The sequence below is a fragment of the Pinus tabuliformis genome, chromosome 6 (assembly GCF_031772625.1).
Source record: "Pinus tabuliformis cultivar Carrire ecotype Pingquan chromosome 6, CPIR1, whole genome shotgun sequence".
Lineage (NCBI taxonomy): Eukaryota > Viridiplantae > Streptophyta > Pinopsida > Pinales > Pinaceae > Pinus > Pinus tabuliformis.
In genome coordinates this window covers 737215699-737222850 of record NC_142292.1, presented here as the reverse complement: position 1 = coordinate 737222850, position 7152 = coordinate 737215699, and positions in this window count along the sequence as shown.

Below are 7152 nucleotides of genomic sequence, written 5' to 3'. Positions count from 1 at the left end.
CACTCTCTGTTGAATGAGCCAAGCTCATGCTACCAAGTGTAATCTTGCTTTTGACAGTCCATCAGTTTCCATGTTCCTGTCTTTGTAAACATGTTCAAACATAATGTGTTAAATACTCTGTTTAACGAAGTCGAATCTCCTGAAATATAGGTTGAAGTTTATAATTATCCAATCAATTTGTTCCATTCATCGAATTCACCACAATTTGTGAATCATCAAAGATCTGTAATTTTTGGGCATCTTCTTTCACATGCGACAATTGTCAATAGTCTTGGGACAATTTGCTTAGGCAGATTGTTGTTGTGTTTGCCAAACCTGCCCTTTGAATATATTACATGTTCATCATTTATATGGATCATACCTGCAGTGTCCCATAATGATGGATCTTCTTGAGAAGCGTTATGGAATTATGCTTATGCACTACTCGTATCTGGTTCTCAATGCCTTGTTTGGGTTCCTTGATCCTTGAATTCTGTTTAGATCCATATAGTATAACCATATCCAAATGCCATTAACTTATAATGCAGTAGCCGAACTTAACCTCTAAACAATACAACTAAGAATCATAGCTTCACGCAGACATTTACCACAGGAACTCTATCGCAGACCAAACATCGCACAGACTGCAGAGCTAAATAAGCAAGTAACAATACCAACCCAAATGCTGCGAAGACAGTAAAACACAAGCTGAACATTCCAGCATCTCGAGGACGGACACCTGGCCGCCGATCAGACCACCAGACCGCATGCAACCACGTGCCCATCACGTGCGCCACGTGCCATTCGCCTCGAACCATGCAAAGCGCGTAATAAAACCCCCAACCCTTTCTGCCCCGTAAACCTTAATTCGACTTAAATGAAGACTTCAAAAATTTCAATTGCATCTCAAGTTGCATTAAGCATGAAGTAATGATATTGATAAAGGAAAATATCATTATCCTTGAACATACCCATTTTGAAGACTGCTTTGTAGAAGCATTGTTTGCAAAAATAAAAGTTGACACATTAGAAATTGCAATACTCAATATATATGCATTGCCACATGCAAACCTAAACAATATCCTCAACGTCATTGCAAAATCCTTATACCAGTTAGATCTAAACAATATCATAGTTATACTAGGGGACTTGAATATTGATATGGTGCATTGCAACAAAAAAACAAAGCATCTAGAAACCTACATGCAAAACTACAATCTTCATTTCCTAGTTGACAAAACTAATAGCATGCACAAATCATTGATTGACCATGTTTGGGCAAATCTAGGCAATATAAACTATAGAATTGTCGTATTGGATGCATATTGGTCTGACCATGATATAATATCTCTTGTCCTTGACCTATGATATACACATGAAACAGTTTACAAAATTCCAAATTTTGACATTTTTGCAATATCTCATTGCTTTTACCATATCTATTTTACTAAAGCATACTAAAATATCTTTTTGTGGTAAACGAAGTGATAACAGCATACATACTATGCATTCTATTCTACATTTACATATATGGCGTTCTGTATTGATCAATGCAACTTATGCCAGAGACAGCTTTTTCAATTAATCAACAGAACTATCCTATCATAAATTTGCAGATATGACCCCATCTATTTATGCATGCAGATTCTGCTAGTAAAACCCTTTTCAATTGAACAGAACAACCAAGAAAAAAGAACAACAACATGCAACATAAACAAACACAGTATATTCTTTTTGCCTTTCCTTTTCTATGGATCTTGTCTTCTTGTTCAAGTTTTACTTTCATATGTTCTTTTGACTTGTACTAAATATGTCTTGGTATTCTATAACATAGCATCAAACTTGAAAAAGGAAATGAAACAATTGAAGAAATAGAATGCATAAGCCAATTAGAAAGCGCAAACAAACCACTTGTTTTGCAAAGGTATGTCTATGAGAACTACACAAAAATGGTAATTTGTATTTAGAATATTAATGTCTACTATATATGCATTCTATTTTTATTTTTACATATGTATGGTTCTATGGTTTTAATGTTCTTGTTCAGTTTTTACTTCTAGTTTGCACTAAATATATGTTACTATTCTATAACATAGCCTAAATCTTCAGAGACGAAACGAAACAATTGAAGAAATAGAATCCATAACGCAATTAGAAAGGGCAAGCCAACCACTTGTTTTGCAAAGGTATGTCTATGACAACTATACAAATATGCTGATTTGTATTTAGAATAATAATGTTCAGCAAGGTATGTCTATGACAACTATACAAATATGCCAATTTGTATTTAGAATGTTAATGTTTAGTATATATCCATTCTATCTTTACATATGTATGGTTCTATGGTTTTAATGTTCCTTGTTAACTGTTTACTTCTATATGCTCTTTGAAATTGAACTAAATATATGTTCCTATTCTATAACATAGCATAAATCCTGAAAAAGGAAAACAAACAACTGAAGAAATAGACCACATAACTCAATTAGGAAAGGCAAACCAACCACTTGCTTTGAAAAGGTATGTATGGCAACTATACAAATATGCTATTTGCTATTTAAAATATTAATGTTTACTATATATATCTCCTCTTTTTACATATCTATATTTAAATGTATATATGTCAGATCAGGCCACCAAACCCCCCTGAAGCTTCTCAACGCCAAAGTCTTTCCCAAAGAACGATCTCCCTTTTTCAACGAAACTGCGAATGTTTGCATTGGTAGTTTTGTTGAAAAAGGGACATCGTTCTTTGGGAAACACTTTGGCGTTGAGAAGCTTCAGGGGGGTTTGGTGGCCTATCGATGACAGTCATGTTCAGTTTTTGCTAACTTCATTAATATTTTTTGCAAAGCTGTACAAGACAATTGCAAAAGCCAACTCTGGTAAGCAATTGCAAATAATGGAACAAATAATAGATGTTGACAATTACAAATTCAGATTGCAATGCATTTTGCCTGAGAACATTGATATTGTATTAAAAAGAAATGGTCTTTTTAGACTAAATGCATTTTCATATACTGTAGGAGATTGTCTATTTGACTCGTTCGAAATGCTTCTACATTTTCGTTATACTTCAAATGAATTGCGAAATGCGTTAATAGAACACTTTCTTTTTTGCTTAAAGAACAATGACGTTGAAGCAATACAATCATATCAATATGAACAAGCACCTGAGTTCCTATACGAGTTACATCGTGTTAATGATATTGGTACATATCTTCATAAAATGCGTTATTCTGCATCTACAAATATAAAGGAGTCTGAACGAGGTTTATGGGGTGATACCTTTTGCATACATTGGTTAGCTAAATGGCTAGATATATCAATTGCATTAATGTTGGAAACCACTTTTATATCAGTTTGAATCTTCTGCTGCATTGTTGACGTTCTGTTTTACTTGGTGGTGCATCAGAAGAAAAACAGCTTCAATCAGGGTAAAAGGAGGCTCAAGTTAGCGTGAATCTGAAGTTTGATTGCAGATACAATTCTGTAACCAGCAATAGCATTGCATACGATAAAACACCTTTCAGCAGCTTGATCTTATATTGAAATTGTGTTCTTCCCTGCTCACATAAGGCAAGTGCAATCTGCAACTATTTGATGCTTCTTTCTGTTTGCAAGTATTTCAGGTTTTTTTGCAAATACCTTATCCAGACATCTTTGTTTTATTTATGGCTCAACATATTATTAGATGCAAAATTGAGTTGAGATGTTTTAGGTTACACTTCCATGTTAATTCAGTCTTGCATAATTTGACTATTGTTTTGACTCAACTAGTTTATTTGCATGAGCAAGTGCACTTGATGATACAAAGTGCAACTCGTCACAGAGCATCATGATGATGTTACATGTGTTTATTCTTTCCCAAATATTTCTGTTAGCTTACCTAAGTTGTCAAATTTTTCCATCGCATGGAGCACCGCATCAAATTCTGTTGGATTCAGATATAGATAGAAATGACTTTTTTGCAATTCTTTATCTTCTAAAACAGAACCGCTCAGAGTTCAACGTGAAAATACGTTTATTTTCTGCTTCACTTGCTTTTACATATATGTCTCTAAAACTTTGCTACGTGTTAGTCTGGATTCTGTGTGCATTCTGTTTTAGTTTAACTGCATTCATTTGACTCGAGAATAAAAAAACAAAGATCATGACACATAGTTATTAGTCCCTGCCGGGGACTATCGATCGCTGACTTTGGGTTGACCGCGGCGATATTTGGAAATATTTGGCGTTTTTCCTAAGTCGAATTAAGGTTTACGGGGATGAGAATAAGGTTTATTTGGCGTTTTGAAATAAGCATGATAAAGAATGTCCAAGCAGTAAGTTTACCTCAACCCATTTCATTTTTTATATCATTTGAAGTGCACTTCACACACAGTGTTGTGTATGCAGAAGCTACCTTTGGAGTACTTCGGCAAGGGGACTTAAAACTTTTTATGAAACCCGTGCCTAAAATTTCTAGTCGGTTCTTTGCATTTAATTGCCTACATCCTCAGCATTGTGCAATATTTTCAGCCAATGTTTCTATTAGACCTCATTGAAAAGCACATGCTACAGGCCTTGTTCCAAAAGTTTATGGCTTTGTAGCCTCACACTTTTGATCTCTCCTTCTGCATTCTCATGTTTAGCTAGTTAGCGTGAATCTGAAGTTTGATCGCAGATACAGTTCTGTAACCAGTAATAGGATTGCATATGATAAAGTACGTTTCAGCAACTTGATCTTATTTTGAAATTGTGTTGTCTAATTGGCAGGGGTGTTGTACTGACTTCTGATATGAGGCACACAACAGCTGCCAATATTAGAATATTACAAAGAGAACAGCTTCCTCGGTGTGCTTTCGAAACTGATCAATTGGTTGAGGTATGTACAATACTCACTTTCTAATAAATTGTTTTTGCAAATCAAAACAGATCTCGTCAACATTGCAAAGCTGCAACAAGCCATCTTAGGCATGTGTTTTAGTCTTATACAGCTTTAGTCAACAAAGCAACCTTCCGTTCTAGGAGTAATATCAAAGTCGAATATCCATAGATCCATAACAGAATTACAAACTTAAAAAAACATTATGCACCAAAGTAAACATACACATAAATTATACAACCGAAAAACCTTGAATACACTCCATAGCTTGACTCAGGTCGTCTCGTTGCAAATGCTGGTCGAAACCGACATTTACAGAAATTTCCATAAAACCATGTAGCTAAGACAAGTCCACAGCATCACGGCCGGCAGAAACCGCATTGTGTTTTCACCGCAGACAATACAACAAATACAAACGAAAAATCGCAAGACTGCACAGCTAAACAACCAAGTAACAATAATAACCCAAAGGGCGCGAACACGGTCCGATTCATACCAACGTTACACAACGGCTTGGGAGTCACCGGACCACATGCCCTTCACCTCCAACGATGCGAGGCCCCCAATAACACCCCAAAACCTTTCCACCCCCAAAACCAACCTTTCCAACTTCCAAAACCTTGGTTCGACTTAGCTTATATCGCTCATAAAAGCCATGCAGGTAAGAGAAACCCTCAGTATTTAACCAGAATGCCATTAACTTATAATGCTCAAATAGCCATGGACTCTTGAGGGAAACGAAGAGACAATACTGCTGGACCTACGAAGCAGGCAAGACTGCACAGTTAAACAACCAAGTAACAATAATAACCCAAAGGGCGCGAACACGGTAAAACCCAAGTCGAGTAACTTTCCAAGATCTCGACGAGGGACAGTTGTCCGCCCACAAGACCACCACAGACAAAAAATCGCACAGACTGCAGAGCTAAACAAGCAACTAACAATATCCGAGCAACCAGGAACTCCACCACAGACGAAAAATCACACAGACTGCAGAGCTAAACAAGCAAGTAACAATACCAACCCAAAGGTCGTGAAGACAGTAAAACCCAAAGGCCACGAAGACAGTAAAACCCAAGCCGAACTTTCCAGCATCTCGAGGAGGAACAGCTGGCCGCCAATCAGACCACCACAGCGCATGCCGACCACAGCTAAGACAAACCCTCAGTATTCAACCACAATGCCATTAACTTATAATGCTCAAATAACCATGGACTCTTGCATGCTCATGTATGGTCAGATTTCTCATGCCAATGTTAATCTTCTTGAAGTTAGACCAGGAAAATCTAAATCACTGATTGAAATTTCAGGCAATCCACAGCAAACAAGTGCACCAATTTTGTATGCAGTTCTTGATCTCCCTCCGACATTTTCCAACATTTGCCAACAATTCGTCTACTGTCCCTCTGTTGCTACTTTTTGATTTTGATTTCTTAGAACAAAAGCAGATTCCTTGATTCAATTAAATTTCTATTTAAGATAATTAACCATAAATCTGTCTGCAAACACGAACCCCTGCAGTACTAACTATATGCTTTGTTTCAAAATTCAGTCAAATCGCAATATAAACAGTATTGGCAATTTCTCTGAGTTTGAGGACCCAATTCTTTGTCAACAGACTTCTGCCAGATTTGAAAGGTACACAACATTTGCAAAATTTTGTCAATTGCTACTATCATAGTGCTTTTGCTGATCAGTATTTCTGTGCTAATGTCCTTGGCATTGTATATCACCTTTGGCAGTGTGACAGCAGCTGGTCAGCTTATCACAAAAACTACAGTTGAAGTTGTAACATCTGAACGCACAGTTGCAGCCATTCTAGGAAAGTCTGGAAATGATCTTGTTAAAATTCAGCAGTTAAGCTAGTATAAAGAAGCATAAATTTCTGCAAATTCCATGGGATCCCCTTCAACTGAAATTTTTGAAACATGCAGACTTGGAATGAAGTGCTGTCATTGCTGGCAAAATGACATTGTATTGACAGAATGGAAAAATGTTACAGCACAAATCCTATGTTCTTAAATGATCATCTTGTATGTGAACATTCATCTAGTGGAATGTTGCATTAATTATTAGTTAATAAAAATTGGCATTGGCAGTTTTTATTTTGTCTCTATGGCTCTTGATTCATTATGCTAATGTTTAATTAAATTTCAATATCTCTGGTCCAATATTTTTTCATTATGCCAATGTTTAATGCATTAATTATTAGTTAATAAAAATTGCATTGGTAGTTTTTATTTTGTCTCTATGGCTCTTGATTCATTATGCTAATGTTTAATTAAATTTCAATATCTCTGATCTAATAT